This window comes from Pteronotus mesoamericanus, unplaced genomic scaffold, assembly GCF_021234165.1.
Source record: "Pteronotus mesoamericanus isolate MK-2021 breed Mesoamerican mustached bat unplaced genomic scaffold, CSHL_Meso_final scaffold_165, whole genome shotgun sequence".
NCBI classification, from domain to species: Eukaryota; Metazoa; Chordata; class Mammalia; order Chiroptera; family Mormoopidae; genus Pteronotus; species Pteronotus mesoamericanus.
In genome coordinates this window covers 4005906-4025601 of record NW_026555307.1, presented here as the reverse complement: position 1 = coordinate 4025601, position 19696 = coordinate 4005906, and the positions used below count along the sequence as shown (strand labels likewise).

Sequence of the window (19696 nt, the reverse complement as noted above, 5' to 3'; positions counted from 1 at the left end):
GCAATTGACTTGTGTATATTCATTTTATATTTAGTATCTAGTAACTTTTCTTTCTATAGATGAGAAGACTAAGAAGGATACAGTTTGATACAGGCTGTTAGAACTTACCCAAGGGCACTACCAGTACAGTCGCAGGGCCAGAATTTTAGGCATGCCCATCAGATTCCATAGTCCCTGATCTTAGCTTGTATACACTCACCCACATTGATCATCAGGAAAGTTAAACTTGCTACTACTGCATGTGAAGTGCATTGGAGGAGGTGAATTGCAGGACAGGGTACAAGCTGGGATTCCCGGTGGCATGAGGAGGAGTAGGGGGCCATAGAAGTAGAGCAGACACCCTGGATGTGTGGAGGTGTAGCCAGGACAGCACAGCCTAAGAACAGAACAAGGAGTCAGGGAGGCCCGAGTCTGATGCGCTGAGTTTGGAAAGCCAGTTGGACACATCTAGGTGTAGAGTAGGAGTGGGATCTCAGGAGAGATCCAGACGTCAGGTAGAAGGTTTGGGGGCTGTTTGCTTAGCGGTGACAGTGGCAGATTGGGGAATGAGTGAGTCACCAAGTGAGAGATGAGAGGGGAGAGAAGAGCAGGAATAAGGAAGAGACAAGTGAGGCAAAAAGACCTGTGTGGAGGAGGAAAGTGGGAGGAGGGAGAAGTAGGCCTGTTTGCCTGGTTGGTGTTTGGAAACAGATGAAGAAACCAGGCATTGAGATAGTGTTCCATTTTTGGTGTGTAACTGAAATATATTTTTTGTGGCTGTTTTGCTTTTCTTTCTTTCTTTTCTTTTTTTAAAAAAAAATATTTATTTTTGGAGAGAGGAAGAGAGGGAGAATGAGAGGGAGAGAAACATCAGTGTGTGGTTATGTCTCATGCACCCCCTACTGGGGACCTGGCCTGCAACCCAGGCATGTGCCCAAACTGGGAATTGAACTGACAACCCTTTGGCTTGCAGACCAGTACTCAATCCACTGAGCCACACCAGCCAGGGCTGTTTTGCTTTTCTGTCATTGGTTATGTACATATCATTTTTAAAAAATATTTTATCTATTTATTTTTAGGGAGAAGGGAAAGGTGGGAGAAGGAGAGGGACAGAACACATATCACATATCAGAGAGACACTGATAAGTGAGAGAAACATCGATCCGTTGCCTCTCACACATACCCCAGCGCACTACCAGGCCCAAAACCCAGGCATGTGTCCTGACTGGGGATCGAACTGTGACCTTTTGTGTTTTGGGCAGATGCTCAACCAATTGAGTCATGCTGGTCAGGGCTCTCCAACATATTTTATAGAGGGAGAGTAGTAAGAATTCTCAAGTGGGATAGTGAATCTGGATCAGTGATGATTAGATTTCCTTGGGAAGCATTAAAAAAAGTAACATTTCTATAGTCCTCATCCCCAGACACAGAATCCGAAGCATCTTTAGGGAGTGGGAATATGTAGAATACAAGCCATGGGTGATTTGAGTCTTTGAAATATAGTGGGCATACCTTCCCAGCAGCCCATTCTTTCTTCAGTGCCTGTTTGCAGAATGGGCTGCTTGTTTCTATCTAGCGGGTGGAATAGGCTGAGCAGTGGTAGGGGATAATACACGATAAAAGTGATGGTAGCTGGAAACTTTAGTATTTGGAGACCAGTGTCATGTCTGTATCTTTTCTACCAGGTACTATGGTTAAAAAAAGAAACAATGAATGTTACTAATCTTACACATACATGTAGATATTTCAAGTGCCCTTTCACTGTTTCCTTATGCAGTCCCATCTGTGTCTCTCCCTGCCCCCCTGCTTTTTGAGGGAGATCTTTTGATTTGGGAGTTTAACCTTGCTTGAATTGGGACTAGTGGGCACTATTTCCCTTTCATTCGGTAAAAAGAAAAAATGTTTATTTCTTTTTATTTTTACAATTTCATTTATTTTTTAGACAGTTGGAGGGAACGAGAAAGAGAGGGAGAAAAACACCCATGTGCGAGAGAAACATCAATAGGTTGCTTCTCACACACTCCCAACTGGGGACCTGGTCCATAACCCAGGCTTGTGCCCAGACTGGGAATTAAACTGGTGACCTTTGGGGTTGCAGGCCAGTGCTCAACCCACTGAGCCACACCAGCCAAGGCCAAGTAAGTATTTTGAAAGCTTTGTCAGTGGTAGTAAGGTGGAGGAAATAAGCAGATTGTAACTTGACATACAGTTAAAAAGTATTCCAGTGGTGTCAGAATTGGTGACCCTAGAAAGGAAAAAATGGACACTATTCATAGAAATGTTTTACTTTGTAGGTGAGGCGGGATGAAATGCTCTGAAGAACAAATATGTTGTGCCAAAAAATCTTGAATTTCTTGGGGAACATTAACTTACTAGGCGTTGCCACTCAGATGCAGTTTGTAGAACACTGTGGGTGGGGAGAAGTTCTTACATTGTGTATTCTTAATTTCTCTTTTAATTTTTGTCTGTAAACTACATTTATTTGAGGTGGATTTTATTTTCATCTGTATGCAATAATGATTGTAAGCCGGATAGATTGAAAGGGCACTAGTATTCAGAGGCAAAGGGTGGAGAGCTTTATTGAGGCCACTTCATAGAGAAGCACTGTCCCATTTCCATGCTTGCTAATGTAATAGTTAGTAGTTAGTTATGTGTTGTCATGTCCTCTGAAGGTTTGGGTTGTGCAGGTGTGCATTGTGAATAGGGTATAGTGTTGACCTCTAAGATGAGGGGATCTTTTACAAACTGGGAAGACAAGGTCAGTGGTTGTACTATATAGCATGAGTTGGGAGGGGTATGTGGGGAAGGTTTCCTGAGTGCGGTGGTGACATAATATAAAGTATAAAACAAAACAATACATGTTCACTTTAGAAAATTTGGAAAATATTGACAGTATTGCCCTGGCTGGTGTGGCTCGGTTGGAATGTTGTCCTATAACCAAAAGTTGGAGCTTTGATTCTTGGTCAGGGCACATGCGTAGGTTGTGGGTTCGATCAACAGCCCAGTTGTGTAGGAGAGGCAGCTGATCAGTGCTTCTCTCTTGCATCAGTGTTTCTCCCTCTCCCTTCCTCTCTCTCTAAAAGTAATGAAAAAACTCCTTGGTGAGAAGAGAGAAAAAAAATATTGACAGTATTAAGGAAGAAAGTCAGCATCTGAGTGTGATGTTGAAGGATGAACAGCATCTTTCCCAGGTGGGCAGAGGGAGTTTCTTACAAGTGAAATGCTATCTTTTCAAGAAATAAGAATGAAATTGCTGAGAAGGCAGCCCAGGACAGCATCATTCAAAGCCTGTGTTCCCTTACCTTTCCAGTAGGGGGTTGCACCATTGATGGGTTATGAAATAACTTAGTGGGATACACCCACAGTAAAAACCAACTCAACACCAGCAGCCAGTCTAGAATATAATAGAAAATGTAGAGGTACCTCCCATGTAGGAAGGCTAGTTTTGTTCTGTGGAGCCTTTTCTTCAGTTACAGATTTGTATGCATGTGTGTACTGCATCATGATATAAAATGTCTCTCATTGTGGGTTAGAGGTTTGAAAAACACTAATGGCTTCCTTGTTAGCCTAGTGACTATGGGTGAAAGTGAGATGTAAACAAGAAGTGATTCAGATGTGCCAAGTTCACATCCAGCAGTGTGAGGAATGAGTTGGTTGGTATGTGTGGTTGGAAATGGAGATAATTAAATTGTTATGATAGCTGAAGAAAAACGGAGACTCTGCTGAATTAGGATAGTAGAAGTGGTGGCGGGGTGGAGAGAGTGATGTTTAGAATCTGGAGTTAACAGAATTTATCTATTGGCTTTTGATCGACAGAGAAAAGGGGACACTGGGTTTCTGACTTGAAGGATTATCTTGACAGTGGTACCCGGAACCACGGCAGGAAATACAGCAGTTAGACTTGGAGGTCTCATGCATATTTGTGGGCATGTCTCTAATATGGGTAGACTTGAGGAGTTCCTTGGGGAACTCTGAATTGGAGACTGGAATTTGGATTTAACAGCATGGTTATTAAAGCCACCAAGGCAGCTAAGATTGCCCAAAGAGAGTGTGAAGGAAACCACATTTAAGGAGCAGGCGGGGAAGGAAGAGGTGGCCAGTGAAAAGAAGTGGAAAAAAACCAAAGAATTAGCAAGAGAAACTGGTGTGGTATGAGGAAAGCCTGGGAAAGGTGAGGATAGTTAGTAGGATGAATGCTGCTGAGATGCCACGTCAGGGACGATTCTATTATATTCCTCCTGGTTTAGATGGAGGGTAAACTAATCAGGCTTATCTTGTCATAAGTGCTAGCATCATGTCAGTATTTGGGGTTGGGACGGGCTTTGTTAGTTTTAGACTTAAAGTGCTTTCTAGGAACTCTGCGTGCAGGGGAAGTGAGTGCTGTATGTGACTACGGCATATACAGGCTCTAAAGCCTGAGTTTGATCCTAACTTGAAGGTAAATGATTCAACCTCTTAGAATCTGGTTTCTCATCAGAAACGTGGAGAGGATCCTGTTTTCCTTAGGTGTTTTGTTTTTTGTTTTTTTTTTTTTTTTGCGGTGGGGTAGGGAGGCGTGCGTTAAATGAGGCAGCAAATGGACATTGGTGCAAGTCTGTAGTGGGGCTGGCAGGGGCTCCCATTTTGTGTCAGAACCTTCCAGACACTTGAATGTGTCAGAGCTTATATACAAACAATAAATAAGTACATTATTTTTATATGTATAAAGTAACGCTCACTTGGGCCAGCTTCCTTGTACTTCTGTATTTCACATTTGCTACTTGAGAGTTCCATAAATAATTCTTAATAAAGATGCAGATTTTGAGTGGCAGGTCCTGGCAGGAGTTAAAGGATTTATTGAAAGTTAATGGGAGGATAGAGTTGGCTGTAAACTCTCCCTGTCAGGAATGCTTTGTTGATTAAGTGGAGGCTTCCTTGAAAGGCCAGGATGGAGCTTAGGTTGACTTTCTGGTGGGTTGCTTAACCGTTTCCAGCCTCTGCATCCACTGCCAGTGGCTGCAGTGCTCCATTCATGATGTGAGAGTAAGTAGAAGTGGAAGAATATAGTTAATGCTAATGAATATTATGATTTACAGGCAAATTGGAAAAGATACCATATAAAGGATAAACATCCGCCCTGGACCATGTGCCTTGGTTGGTTGAGCGTCATCCTGCAAAGTGAAAGGTATTCGGTTTGGTTCCCAGTCAGGGCGTAAGCCTAGGTTGGGGTCCCTGGTTGGGACGTGTACAAGAGGCAACCAATTGATGTTTCAGTCTCACATCGATGTGTCTTTCTCTCTTTCTACCTACCTTCCTCTCTGTCTTTAAAAAAAAAAAAGTTGACTCCCTTTTGTTAGTCTTAAGAAAGAAGAGTAATTTAGTTCAGTGACTTTTAATTCCAGTGGCTGGGCATCAGGATGCATTAGTGAAATTAAAGAAGCAGTGCTTCAGGGTAGTGGACATACCCAGCAGGGCTGGAATAGAGCCTGCAGTACAGAACACCTATTAATAAGTCATTCATTCAACAGACAGTTGTTAAACTTTGTCCTTGTTACATGGAAACATCTCAGCAGCCATGTACTAGAATGTCTGAACATCAGAGTTGAAAATTGCTTGCTTAGCTACATTTCAGTTCTGTGATGTCCAAAGTTGTGCATCCTACCTATTGTTTCTTCCTCCCCGCCTCCCACATTTATTTACAGCTTACTCATCTCATCTTAATTGTTAAATTGTACAAATCACTGTTGTGGTTCACATTCCAAATGAAAAGAGCAGCACAAATTTAGGGAAAGTGATGTATTTTCATTATTATTTTTTCTTTTCTTTTTATTTTTTTGATTTAAGAGAGAGAAAGAGAAAGAAACATCAATTTGTTGTATCTGTCTATCCACTCACTGGTTGATTCAGGCTTATCTTGTCATAAGTACTAGCATCATGTCAGTATTTGGGGTTGGGATGGGCTTTGTTAGTTTTAGACTTAAAGTGCTTTCTAGGAACTCTGCATGCAGGGGAAGTGCCCTGACCAGGGATCAGACCTGCAACCTTGGAACATCAGGACAATCCTCCAACCAACTGAGCTATCTGGCCAGGAATATTCTTTTTTCTTTTTTCTTTTATATATATATATAATTGATTATACTATTACATTTGTTCCATTTTTTTTCCTCCCTTTTATTCCCCTCTGCCCTGCACCCTCATTCCATCAGTCCCATCATCCATTTGCATGAACCCCCCCTTAGTTCATGTCCATGGGTCTTACATATAAGTTCTTTGGCTTCTCCATTTCCTGTACTATTTTTAACCTCCCCCTGTCTATTTTGTACCTACTATTTATGCTTCTTATTCCCTGTACCTTTTCCCCCATTCTCCCTCCCATCTCTATTTCTGTGATTCTGTTCCTGTTCTAGTTGTTTGCTTAGTTTTTGTTTTTAGGTTCAGTTATTGATAGTTGTAAGTTCGTTGTCATTTTACTGTTCATAGTTTTTGATCTTATTCTTTTTCTTAGATAAGTCCCTTTAACGTTTCATATAATACAGGATTGGTGATGATGAACTCCTTAAATTTTACCTTATCTGGGAAGCATTTTTATCTGCCCTTCCTTCTAAATGATAGTTTTGCTGGGTAGAATAATCTTGGATGTAGGTCCTTGCCTTTCATGGCTTTGAATACTTCTTTCCAGCCCCATCTTGCCTGCATGGTTTCTTTTGAGAAATCAACGGATAGTCCTATGGGCACTCCTTTGTAGGTAACTGTCTCCTTTTCTTTTGCTGCTTTTAAGATTCCTTATCTTTAATCTTGGGTAACATAATTGTGATGTGCCTTGGTGCGTGCTACCTTGGGTCCAACTTCTGTGGGACTCTCTGAGGTTCCTGGGCTTCCTGGAAAGCTGTTTCCTTGACCAGACTGGGATAGTTCTCCTTCATTATTTTTTCAAATAAGTTTTCAATTTCTTGCTCTTACTCTTCTTCTGGCACCCATGTGATTCAGGTGTTGGAATGCTTAAAGTTATCCCAGAGGTTCCTAAGCCTCTCCTCATTTTTTTTTTGAATTCTTGTTTCTTCATTCTGTTCTGTTTGAGTGTTTATCTCTTCCTTTTGTTCCAGATTATTGATTTGAGTCCTGGCTTCCTTCTCTTTACTGTTGGTTCCCTGTATATTTTTCTTTATTTCACCTTGCATAGCCTACATTTTTTCCTCCATATTGCGAACATATTCAACCATTTCTGTGAGCATCCCGATTACCAGTGTTTTGAACTGTGCATCTTGATAGGTTGGCTATCTCTTCATTGCTTAGTTCTAGTTTTGGAGCTTTGATCTGTTCTTTTCATTTGGGCCACATTTCTTTGTCTCAGTGTGCCTGTTAGGTTGGAAGAGGCAGAGCCTTAAGTATTCACCAGGGTGGGACGACCCAGGTCACTGCTGTGATGTTGTGTGTTGTAGGGAAGGGGTCCAAGAGGAAACAGTGCCACTTGCTTGGGCTCTCGGCGGCTTTTAGTCACTTCCCCCTCTACCCACAAGCAAATGGAGCCTTTCTGGTGCTGATTCCCAGGTAGGTGGGGTTGTCTGCGTTCTAGGGACCTGTGGATCTCTCCAGCAAATTCTCCTGTGAGGCTGGGAGCTTCTCCCACCACTGCAACCTACGCAGGTTTTTACCTCCAGAGGTTTTGAGGCTTTCTTTTCCAGCACTGGAACCCTGGATTGCTCAGTCCGTCTTGCTCCCCAGCTGTTCCTCCCAGTTTATCCTCATGCGAAAGTGGGACCGCCCAGTTCTCCAGCCACCACCTTGCCCTGTGTCCTCTCTGCCCCAGCTGCCCATCTCTTCCCCTCCTTCTCATTTGGATGAATGTTTCTTCTTTAGCTCCTTGGTTGTTGGACTTCCATACAGTTTGGTTTTCTGGCAGTTCTGGTTTTTTTTTTGTTTTTAAGTTTGTTATTGTCCTTCTTTTGGTTGTATGAGAAGACAAAGTTGTCTCTACCTGTGCCTCCATGTTGGCCAGAAGTCTAAACTATTCTTTTTAAATAAATTTTTATTTTTCAATTACTGTTGACATACAATATTATATTCATTTCAGGTGTACAACCCCATGACTAGACACTTATATAGTTTATGAAGTGATCACCCCAATAAACCTAGTACCCATCTGATATCATATATAGTTACTATAATATTATTGACTGTATTCTCTGTGCTGTACTTTACATCCCCATGACTCTGTCACTACCAATTTGGATTCTCTAATCCTTTCACTTTTTTCACCCATTCCTAACCCCTCTCTAATCCGGCCATCATCAAAATGTTTTTTGTATCTTTTAGTCTGTTACTATTCTGCTTGTTTGTTTATGTTGTTTTTTAGATTCCACACATAAATGAAATTGTATGGCATTTTTATTTCTCTGTCTGATGCATTTCACTAAACACAGTACCTTCTAGGTCCATCCCTGTTGTTGTACATGGCAAGATTTCATTATTTTTAATGGCTGAGTCATATTCCATTATATGTATGCACCACTTCTTTATCCATTCGTCTATTGATGGACAGTTAAGTTGCTTCCATATAATGCTGCAACGCATTCAGTTTAGTGTTTTGGGTTTCTTTGGATAAGTACCCCGAAGTGGAATTGCTTTGTCCTTTTTTTCTCTTGTATAGCCTTTGTTGTAACGTCTCTTTGTCTGGTATAAGTATTGCTACTCCAGCTTTTTGTTTGTTTGTTTCCATTTTCATGAAATATCTTTTTCCATCCTTTACTTTCAGTCTGTGTGTGTTTTTGCATCTCAACTGAGTCTCTTATAAACAGCATATGTAAGGATCTTGTTTTGTTATCCATTCAGCCACTGTATGTCTTTTGATTGGAGCATTTAATCGATTCGCTTTTTAAATTGTTGATAGAGAATGAATTTATTGCCTTTGTATTCATTTTTTTAATCCTCGCCCAAGGATGTATTTATTGATGAGAGAGAGAGAGAGAGAGAGAGAGAGAGAGAGAGAGATCGACTGCCTCACATACACACCCTGAGTAGAGGTTGAACCCACAACCTTTTGATGTATGTGATGATGTTCCAACCAACTGAGCCACCTGGCCAGGGCTATTCACTATTCATATTTTTGCTCTTTCTTTTTCTTCTTAAAGGAGACTCTTTAACATCTGACCAGTATGGCTCAATTGATTGGGCATCATCCCACAAAGCAAAAGGTTGCCAATTTGATTCCTGGTCGGGGCACATGCCTGGGCTGTGGGTTTGGTTCCTGGATGGAACACGTGCAAGACGCAACCAAGTGATGTTTTTTTCCTCTCTCTTTCTCCGTCCCTCCCCTTCTCTCTAAAAGGATAAAATCTTGTAAAAAAAAAAAAAAAAGACCTTTTAGCAATTCCTTTTGTGTGTGTATGTGGTTTTATAACTTTATTAAAAAATCAGCAGTTCTCATCTACATTAACTGTTTATAGATTTTGAAAGTGGTGACAGATATATAGGTGACCAACATGTAGAGCTTGTTTGGTGAATCTTCATCCTCATTATCTTTCTGGGACAACTGGATCTGGATACGTTATGGGACATTCCTTATTCCTTTGGCCCAGACAGCATTGTTGAGTCTGGTGTCAGTGTGCACACCTGGAATTCCCATCTCCTTCATGGCAGATTTCTGGATCTCTATGAGTGCTCAAGGGGCATGCGTCTTGAAACCCACTCTGTGGGTGTTCTTGTGAATGTTGATGGTGTACTCCAGTCACTACCTTGTTGATGGCAGAGTGGCCCTTCTTCTTACCACCCTTCTTTGGGAGCCATTATGCTGGACCCAAATTGGAAAGAAACGCCCTTTAACATTTCTTGTAAAAATGGCTTGGTGATGATGAACTACTCCTTTAGTCTTTTCTTGCCTGGGAAGCTCTTTATCTATCTTTGATTCTAAATGATAGCTTTGCTGGGTAGAATAATCTTGGTTGTAGGTTCTTGCTTTTCACCCTTTGAATACTTTGTATCAGTCCCTTCTGGCCTCTAGAATTTTTTGTTGAGAAATCAGCTCACAGGCTTATGGGAGTTCCATGTAGGTATTAAATAACTGACTACTTTTTCTCTTGAAAGTGCACAGCTTTTTCTCTTGCTTGTTTTAAAGATTCACTCTTTGTCTTTAACCTTTGGTATTGTAATTATAATGTGTCTTGGTGTGGGCCTCTTTGGATTCATCTTGCTTTGGACTCTGCTTCCTGGTTCTCTCATGATACAAATGTTGGTATGCTGAAGTTGTCCCAGAGGCGCCCTTTTTTCCCCTTTGGCTCTTTGGTTGGGTGTTTTCTGCTTACTTATCTTCCGGATTGCTGATTTGATTCTCTGCTTCATCTACTCTACTGTTGATTCCCTGTCATGTATTCTTTATTTCTGATTCATTCTTTACGTTTTATTAATCTCCATTTTTATGTATCCCATCTCTTCCTTGAAGTTCTAAGTTCCTTTATTCTTCCCCTGAGTTCATTAAGCATCCTTTTTTAGTCAGTGTTTTGAACTTATCTCCATTTTTGTTTACTTCTTTTTATGGAGTTTTGTTCTGTTCTTTCATGTGGGACATGTTTCTTTATCTCTTCATTTTGGTTACCTCCCTGTGTTTGTTTCTGTGTATTAGGTAGAAGCTGGTATATCTTCTGGTCTTGGTAGAGTGGCCTTTTGTAGTAGGTGTCTTGTAGGGCCCGGTCATCTAAGAGGGGCATTTCATCTAAGAGGCTGGCTGATGCTAGTGCTGGGCCTGGGGAGGCTTAGCAATGAGTATAGTACACACCAAAGACTAGATAATTCTTGTTTGAGAGATCTTAGGAAGGTCCACAGGAGGAGCCAAGAGAAGCCATTTGTATGGAAAAGTCGCTGGAAAGGGCTTGGGTGGGTCTGCAATTTGAGTGGGGCAGGATCTTAGGGAATCACCAGGGGTAGGTGAACAGTGTTAGCCAGGTTGATGGAGATTGAGATATGGCGCTTACCTGTCAGTTCTGTCAGGGGAGGGCTCAGCAAGGGAACAGTGGCCTTTGCCAGCACTTCTATTTGTGACAAAGCTGGCCCTCCAGCCCTTTCCCTCATGCCAGACAACATAGTTTTTCTCTGTTTGTCCCTGGCATCTTTTGAGCTGCTGCCAGAGTGGTGGACCCCAAAGCTAGTGAGTTCAAGTAAGTCCGTGCAGAAACCCTTTATGCAGAATGCCTGGGACTCTAGAAGCTCTTGTCTCACTCAGGTACAATTAGGAAAAGGATTGTATTTTTAAAGGAAGTGATGTTTTATGTTGGATATTAAAGAATCTTAAACTTTTTAAAACTAAAGGAGCTTTAAGGATTATAAAATAAAAACCTTTAAAAAAAACAGATCAGTAAAATAGAACAGTAATCTGAGCCTCCTCCAGCCCAATACTGGAAAAAAAAGTTACCCTTTTAGGAAAAAAACCTCGCAACATTCAAGTACTGGACATTTCAGTTATGTCTTCCTTATCTGCTCTAAAAAAGTTTTTGGAAAACTTTTATAGTTCTGTAAGGTGGAGTATATTAGTTTGTTTAAAGGCAGTTCCATGTGGCTTTTGTTTATTTTTAAAAATATGTTGATTTTTAGAGAGGGAAAGGGAGGGGAAAAAGAGAAGGAGAGAAACATTAATGTGTGGTTGTCTCTCGCACACCCCTGTACTGGAGACCTGGCCCACAACCCAGGCATATGCCCTGACTGGGAATTGAACCAGTGAACCTTTGGTTTGCAGGCTGGTGCTCAGGCAACTGAGCCACACCAGCCAGGACTCCATGTGGATTTTAGACTCACTTGTCCAATTTTGGAAAAAAGGCAGTTAGGGTCACGTTGATTCTGTAGGTCTCTTTGGGGAGTATTGTTATCTTAACAATATTAAGTCTTCTATCCAGGAACACAGGGTTTTCTCCATTTATTTAGGTCTTCTGTAATTTTTTTCAGCAGTGTTTTGTAGTTTTCAGTGTGCAAATCCTGCACCTCTTCGGTTAAATTTATTCCTAAACATTGTATTCTTTTAAAAAAAATTACTCTTAGAAGGGAAGGGGCAGAGAAAGAGAGGGAGAGAAGCATTGATATGTGAGAGAAACATGGATTGGCTGCATCTCACGTGTGCCTGGACTGTGATTGACCTGCACCTCAGGCATGTGCCCTGACCAGCAATCTAACTGGCCACCTTTTGCTTTTATGGGACCCACTGAGCTACACCGGTCAGGGCTGTATTCTTTTTGATGCTGTTGTAAATGGTATAATTTTTCTTAATTTCCTTTTCAAGTTATTTATTGTTAGTACTGACTGGGTTGGTGGAAAAGTTGGTTTAGTTTTTCTCCATATGATGGCTCTAGTGGTGAGTGCTTAGTTGTCTTTAATTTTCATTCAAAACAATTTTGTTAGATTGTATTGTGACAGCTGTCATACCAGCATATATTAAAAAAAAACTTAACAAAATTGGTAAATTTTTGTACAGCCATTTTAATGTTGAAGACAGAAGAAGATATGCAATGTTTTTGGAGTATTATGCTTTATTATTTCAAGAAAGGTAAAAAATGCAACTGAAATGCAAAAAAAAAATTGTGCAGTAAATGGAGAAGGTGCTCTGACTAACTGAACATGTCAGAAGCGGTTTGTGAAGTTTCTTGGTACTGTTGATATTTTGGTCAAATAATTCTTTGCTATGGGCTGTCTTATGCATTGGAAGATGCTTAGTAGCACCCCTGGTCTCTACCCTCTAGAAGCCGATAGTCAGAGATAGCCGACATACTCAGAATATTCAAATCTATAAAGTTATTGGTGCAAATGAAAAATGTGTTTTTTATTTTATGGAAAAAACTAAATGGATTTCTTTGCCACCCCAACATATGCTAATACAACTGATTCTTTTTGTATATTCATCTTGTATTTTGCAACCTTGCTGTGTTGCACTCATGCATTCGTTCTAATACTTTTGTATAGATTCTTTAGGTATTTACATATCTTTTTGAAGGTGAGTTTTCTAGCTGGAGAATGAGCTTACTGTATTTTGCCATGTATAATGTGCACCTTTTTTGCCACCATTTTTGAGGGGAAAATAAGGGCACACATTATACATGGCGAAATATGGTAGTTCAGGCTTTAGTTGTGTCCCACTGATGACAGTTTTTGATTTCCTGACTGTGTCTCTGTGTGGATGGTCTTGCTTTGGGTTTTCAAAGGGAAGGAATGTAGAGCACTAGCAATGAATTTAGTAAATAAGGCTTGTGTAGAGCGAGGACAGTATTTTCATGGAGCTGTATCTGATTCTGAATTCCTGTTTAACAAAAGACAGGCTGATACCCAAGTGTCCTGTAGTCTTTGCTCTTTGGATTATAAATTTTGTAGAAATAAAACAGATGAGTGCTGTCAGAGATTGCAAATAAGTAAGCAGTTGTTCTTTACTGAAACTGTTTCACTTCATGCTAATGAAGTGAAATAGACTGATTTCTGTTATCTTGTATGTTTCCAGTGTCCCTGATCCCGATCATAAAGTGGTGACGCCAACAGTGCACACTAGAGATGGACAGATCACAGCATATTTATTCATTTATCTATCACCTACCTACCTACCTATCTATCTATCTATCCTATCCTATCCTATCCTATCCTATCCTAGCCATCATCTATTTATTTATTTATTGAGTTTTACCCTTAGAGTGTGATGCTGATTTCGAATTCTGTGGGTTTCGCTAAGAGCTGGAGATATTTGTAATTTGTTTAACAGCTTGAAGCTCTGGAAAAGCCATTTTATGCCTGTTAATTTGGATTTCCAGTGTGTGTGATATCTAAAAAAATGTTCTTTCTTGTGGATTATTATACTGTATGTGAGTTTGGGAGTCAGGGAGCCTGTAAAGTTAAGAGTTGTGGATTTACTTCCTGGTTAAAACTCAGCACTGGTTAATATTTTACAGAGTCAGGACACTGGGTTGGGTACCAGGCTGTCTTTTGTTAAACAGTGACCTGTTTTCATAATCTGCTCCCAGTCACTCTCTCTAGTTTGATTTCACATTTTTATCCTTCTAATTTTCAGGAATTTCCAGTTGTGTTGTACAGTTTCCCTTTTTAGTTTTGTTGTAGCTATGCATCTATTTATTTTTTTCATGATACCATAGTTATAATTTCTCTCCTTCTTACTTGCAGTATTATTGTGTTCATATGGCAAGTCTACAGTGGTCACTTGACTTACTAGATTTCTTGTGTATAGGAAGTTTGAGAGGCTGCTAAATAAAAGTTTTTTTATAGTTATCTTGCAAGATTTTATGTTGTGTCATTTGCTCTTCTTGGACATTAAACTTCCAATTTGCCTTCAAATTGTTGAAATTGCTATATTTTAATGTAAAAATATTTGATGAACAAAAATAAAATTTTTAGTTGTCTGTATACTCTTAAATTCTTAGTTGTGAATGAGAGAAATAGATTATTCTAGTTAATCACAAAATGAGAGAGTAACCAGTTGTACAATTTAGGGACTAGGGATCAGCCTAACTTTCAAATGGTGTGGTCCTTGTTTTGCTTTCCTCTCCACTCCCTGACAGGGCATTAGAGGGAGTGAGAGGTATGTATCCTCTGTCACTGCTGGCATTTTGGGAGACTGTAGTTAGTGTGTTGTGTGAACTGCAGGGGTTATTATGGTATAAATATGAGAACCAGCTCTTTATCACCTGTGTTCTAGCCAGCTCTGCTTTACCAATATTGTTGAAACTTCTGGGTGTGCTTCCCAGTTGGTGTCCACCTCCTTTCCCCTAAGAGGAAGCATTATTTTGAATTTTATATTTCATGATTATTTGCTTTTCATCGACATTTTACTGTATACATATTAAATCCAATATATTAAATTTCATGTGCTTTTGAAAGTCACAAATATATTCAGTATACTCCTCCGAGACCTTTTTTTTCCATTCATTGTTACGGTATTTGAGTTTTGGTTATGTTGATATATGTAGTTGTCATTTACTAATTAATAAAGAGATTGTTAATTACATGTGAACTGCCCCTGTATGGAATGAATTGGAAGGAATCTCTGCTTCATGGGCTTCAGCACTGTGTGCTTGCCACAATATCCAGCCAGACCCCAGACAACATTTCTTAATCACATTTGCAAAGTGTTCAGGTCCTCTTGGGGTTGCCCTGATCTTCCTGCTTCTCCTGAGTTGTATGGGAGGGACTCAAACACACGGTAGGAGGCGGGAGTCACTTTTTTGAACTGGAGTCACCCGAAGCACGTGGATCTGAATTACGTTCCTTATTCTTTGAGAATGGATCCCTAAGTAGATTGAAGTAGAGATGGGGTAGAGGTGGGTAGATTAAGGGTGGTGAGGAATGTCCTGCTGCGAGGGACCCATGAGCAGACTGAAAATGGAAGAGAAAATGTGGGGAGTGTTGGGATGGAAGGAGAAGCGTCCAGTTAGAGGCCTTATAGAACAGGGAGTGGCAGGGATGGGGGAGTGAGGCAGGGCCTAGGGCACTGTGGGAGGGACAGAGGTTAGCCCTGAGGGTTTTGTGAGCCCAAGGAAGAGTTTGGCTTTATTCCAAGTGTGAGAGGAAGTCTGCAAAGGATGCAAAATGCATAACTTCGGCACAGGTTTAATAATTGTGAGAATTCTATCAAACTCCATGTAAGGAGAGAAGTCTGTGATTGGTCCCTCCAGGGCCCCGGTCCTGAGGTCCCGTCTCTGGGGAGAATGACACTTGAGTGTTCTTTCCTCAGCCTGTCCTTTCTAGCAGTGCTTTCCAGGAAGAACTAACTACTGAGAACAGAGATTTCTATTTGAATAGCGTCCTAAAACAAATCGTCAGGTGTGAGCCTCTTTCCTGGGCTTTATTCTCTCTTTATAACCCAAAATTAGACAAATGTCTTAAAAACTTTTTGCTTGTGGGGTGTTAAGTGAAATGAAGCAAGGTAACTGGCTGGTCCAAATGGAGAGACAACTTGTAAACGGAACTGAAGTAGAAATTATTATTTAAATGAAGTAATTTTATTCTCTTGTTTCAGGGTATACATCGCACGACTCTGGACACGCCTCTATTGGATTTAATATACAGTCCTTATCAACATCGACTTTCAGCTATGGAATCGGTAAATACTTGATTGCATTGCCTTTCATCAGTTTGTATGTGTTTATTTTCATTGGTTCGTAGAAAAGATTGTCAAAATAATGGTTAAGTGTCCAAATTGGTTTTCTTAGGCTTGATAGAGTTTTGGTTAAGTGTTTTTGAATTTCGTCCTGGATTTCACTCAGATAGTGTTTCTGAGGTAGTGAGTGGTATGAGCTGTGTGGTGTTAATAAACAGCATTCCTGGTGTTCCAGTGAAGAGTTCTGTGAAAAAATTAAACAGATTAGTAGCTGGCCCTGAAAGAACTTTGTTTCTTTTCAACTTCTTTATTTTATTTGATCCATTCCCAAGTAGTGTGGAAGCTACCAGGACCCTGTGCTCTCACTCACTGTCTTAGTCTTGTGCTCTCTGCATCTTGCATTAACACTTTGCATGAGTTAGAGCTTCTCTGGTCTGAGAATTGTTGCTTCTCTTCTGGGAGAAACAGTGAGGCCTGTCTGTGCTCTGGTCTGGTGTCCTGGGTATCTGGGAGCCAGAAGCATCTGGTAGTCTTGGTAGCTACTCCATCATATTCCTGGGGGAGGGGGGAGAGAGAGAGAGAGAGAGAGAGAGAGAGAGAGAGAGAGAGAGAGAGAGAGAGAGAGAGAGAGTGTGTGTGTGTGTGTGTGTGTGTGTGTGTTTCCATGGGTAAGAAATGGGATGTTTTGCTAGGTTGTCCTGACTTCTTGCCTCCTTCTGGGAATTACTGGCAAATTTTTTGGGGAGGAGGGGCAGCTGTTTCCTTAGAGACGCTGGTCTCCGGTCTAGCCCTGCATCTGCTGCTCCTGACACAAAACCCTTCCTTGGGAGAGGCATAACATTGGCATATGCTTTTTCTATGATATGTGGATTGGTAACATTTGGAAAATTCTTAGCTCATTTTAGTTTTTTTATGCCATGGCCAGGCATAGTGTTTTTAAGTGTACAGTCCAAAAGTGTATTATCTATTTTGTGTAGTTGTTCCTAACAGACATGAAGGAAACCTTTCCTGATACTTCCTTGGCAAATGTTCTTAATCTAACAGAACCTGTCCTTTATCTCAGCCATCAGTGAATCAGGTCACTTTGAAATGTACCTGGCTGTTCTCGCTGACCTGACTGACATATACTTTTTAAAATATTTTATTTATTTATTTTTAGAGAGAGGGGAAGAGAGGGAGAAAGAGAAGGAGGGAAACATTGATGTGTGAGAGAAACATCAGTTGGTTGCCTCTCGCACACCCCCAACCAGTCTAATTGGTCTGGTGGATTAAAAATAATGGCTGTGTTAATATTTAGAATTTTATGACATTTTAAGGATTGATTGGCTCTTTTGACCATACTACAGTAATAGTTCAAGGTGTCTAATGCCATTTATCACTTTAGTGAACCATAAATTCAGTTAATAAAAAACCTGCAGTGTTTGGATTGAATAAAGATAAAGGTTCTTACTAACAGGAGATGCTGGTATGACTGCCCATCAGGTGGGTCTCCTCCTGGGTCAGTCGCCCTAATGTGTGAGAACAGGGGCCAGGGGTCAGGGGCTGTGGCAGTATGAGCAGCTTACTGAGGTCTACCCTCTATGACCTTTTCCTGGCATCAAAAGGCAGAATTTAAAAAGTAATTTTGCAGTTTCTTAATTTTTTATTTTTTATAGTCACTATTTTTATTTTTTATTTTGGCCATTTAAGGTAGAATGAGTCATTTAGATCAGATTAAAATCACCTTTTTTGATAGGTAGTCTTGTTAAACCTCCTTTAGTGATTTTTGGGTGGATTCTGGGTTGGTCCTGCTCTGAGATGTCCCAGGTGTGGCTGTGGTTGTTCACAGGTGTCTGTGGTGACTTGTACTAGCTTTGTGGCCTGGGCCTGTGTCTTTAATATTTTGAGCCTTGGTTCTTTCCCTGTGAAGTAGCAATGGTGATAGCCATTTAAAAGGTTTCTTTAGAGATTAGGTAACACTGTTTATGGAAATACAGCTCCATGAAAATATAAAATTTAGCTCTGGCTGGTGTGGCTCAGTGGATTGGGTGCCAGCCTGCAAACTGAAGGGTGGTCGGTTTGGTTCCCAGGGCACATGCATGGGTTGCATGCCGGGTCCCCGGTTTGGGGTATGTGAGAGGCAATCAACTGATTGATGTATCTTTTGTACATCAGTGTTTCTTTTCCTCCCTTTCTCTCTCCTTTCCCCTCTCTGAAAATAATAAACGGAATCTTCACACATAAATAAACTTTAATTAGATTTAGGGTTTTTGTTTTTTTTTAAATTCTAGCATAAAACTAGTTTAATGGTTTAATGGGCTGGTATAATTCTCACTTTGTTAACATCTTTCTTGGTAGAGCAGAAGGGTCAGGGCCTTTAAAGAGAAGTGATGAGATAGAAACTGTTCTTGATGACACACACTTCACCCAGTTTAGATGAGTGTAGATATGAGAATCAGAGTGAGTGAGGCCGGGCTGCTACTGAGAATTGTTTTCTAGCAGACCGACCTCCTAGGTGGCTTATGAGTGTTGCATTTACACTTACTGTAAATCAGGAATTTCAAATAATGTTTCCAAAACAATATGGTTTCTTAAAGTTGCGTTAACAGAGATTTAGATTTAATGCTTAATAAGTTTTTTATTGACTACCTCTATTTAAAAGAGAAAACTGATCACTTTTTGACTTACTGAAATGTTGAACTTGTAAGGCACATGAAAGAGTGATGTGCATTGTCTCTCAGTGTCCCTGGATGCGATGCTGAGCCAGCGCACTCTGAACTGGTTGTGCTCACTATAGAGAGTTGTGCACTGCTGACGCTTGATCCTGCATCCCTGAGAGCTTGAGGAGGTCTTGATGGCAACAACCAAGTCCTACATGAGCAGCAAGGTTGGAAGGGGAAGGGAGAGGGGGAGAGGTCCAGTCCTTGGCACCCCCTCCTGACAGGGAATGCCTTGCCATCTGGTTTTGAAGCAGAGAGAGAAGCATTCCCTAGGCAGGTCTCTTTGCACCCACTTGTATGGTAGGACTGATTCTTCCCAACCCTGGGACCAGTTGACCATTAGGTGCCTTCCAGGCTATATGCAGTTGCTGTGGCCTAGGTAGCTTGCTGGGTTAGATTTGTAGGTTGTAAGGAACGTGTATGTCCTAATGCCAATTCATTTGCTTTTTCAACAAAGAAGTGTTTTTGAGGACTTAAAAATAGATAAAGCTCACTTTGTTTCATTGGAAAAGAGATTTGCATAGCTAATTGTGCCAATATGACTTACTGAATTTTTTAGTATAATGAATTTTTATTGTATTTCAGGGTTGCGGGGGGATATTCTTTGACTGTGTTCTTTTAAATTGCATGCATTGTGCAAAATATTAGATATTTAAATTAGATTTCATTAAATGCATCTTTTTTGTTAATATAAAAATTTGTCAATTGCATTCACTTTTTCCCAGAAGCTCTTGTTACCTCAGCTTAGCCCTTATACAACTTTGGTTCTCTTGTTTTAAGACATTTGAGTTGCTGGAGAGTTCACATGCTGGGGAGAGGTTTTGGAAAGTAGGTCAGAGGAGAAGGGGAACCTCATCCTATCAGTGGGTAAGTGCTGTGAGTTCTGGCTGTTGGATTTTTCTTTCCCTCTAGATGTTTCTAGCTGGAATGAGCCTCTGAGCTCTGTGACCCCAAGTGCATGGGGAAGGAA

General features: G+C 40.6%; 1 protein-coding gene across 2 annotated transcripts in view; it reads left to right on the top strand.

The window, feature by feature from the left end:
* The window catches only part of ANKRD11 (ankyrin repeat domain containing 11), a 213681-nt gene that overhangs the window by 59119 nt on the left and 134866 nt on the right, over positions 1 to 19696 (top strand). For both annotated transcript variants that reach the window (XM_054588966.1, XM_054588967.1), the window contains exon 2: positions 15947 to 16030. The gene's annotated coding sequence lies outside the window, so the exon portion shown is untranslated. The remainder of the gene's footprint in view (positions 1 to 15946; positions 16031 to 19696) is intronic.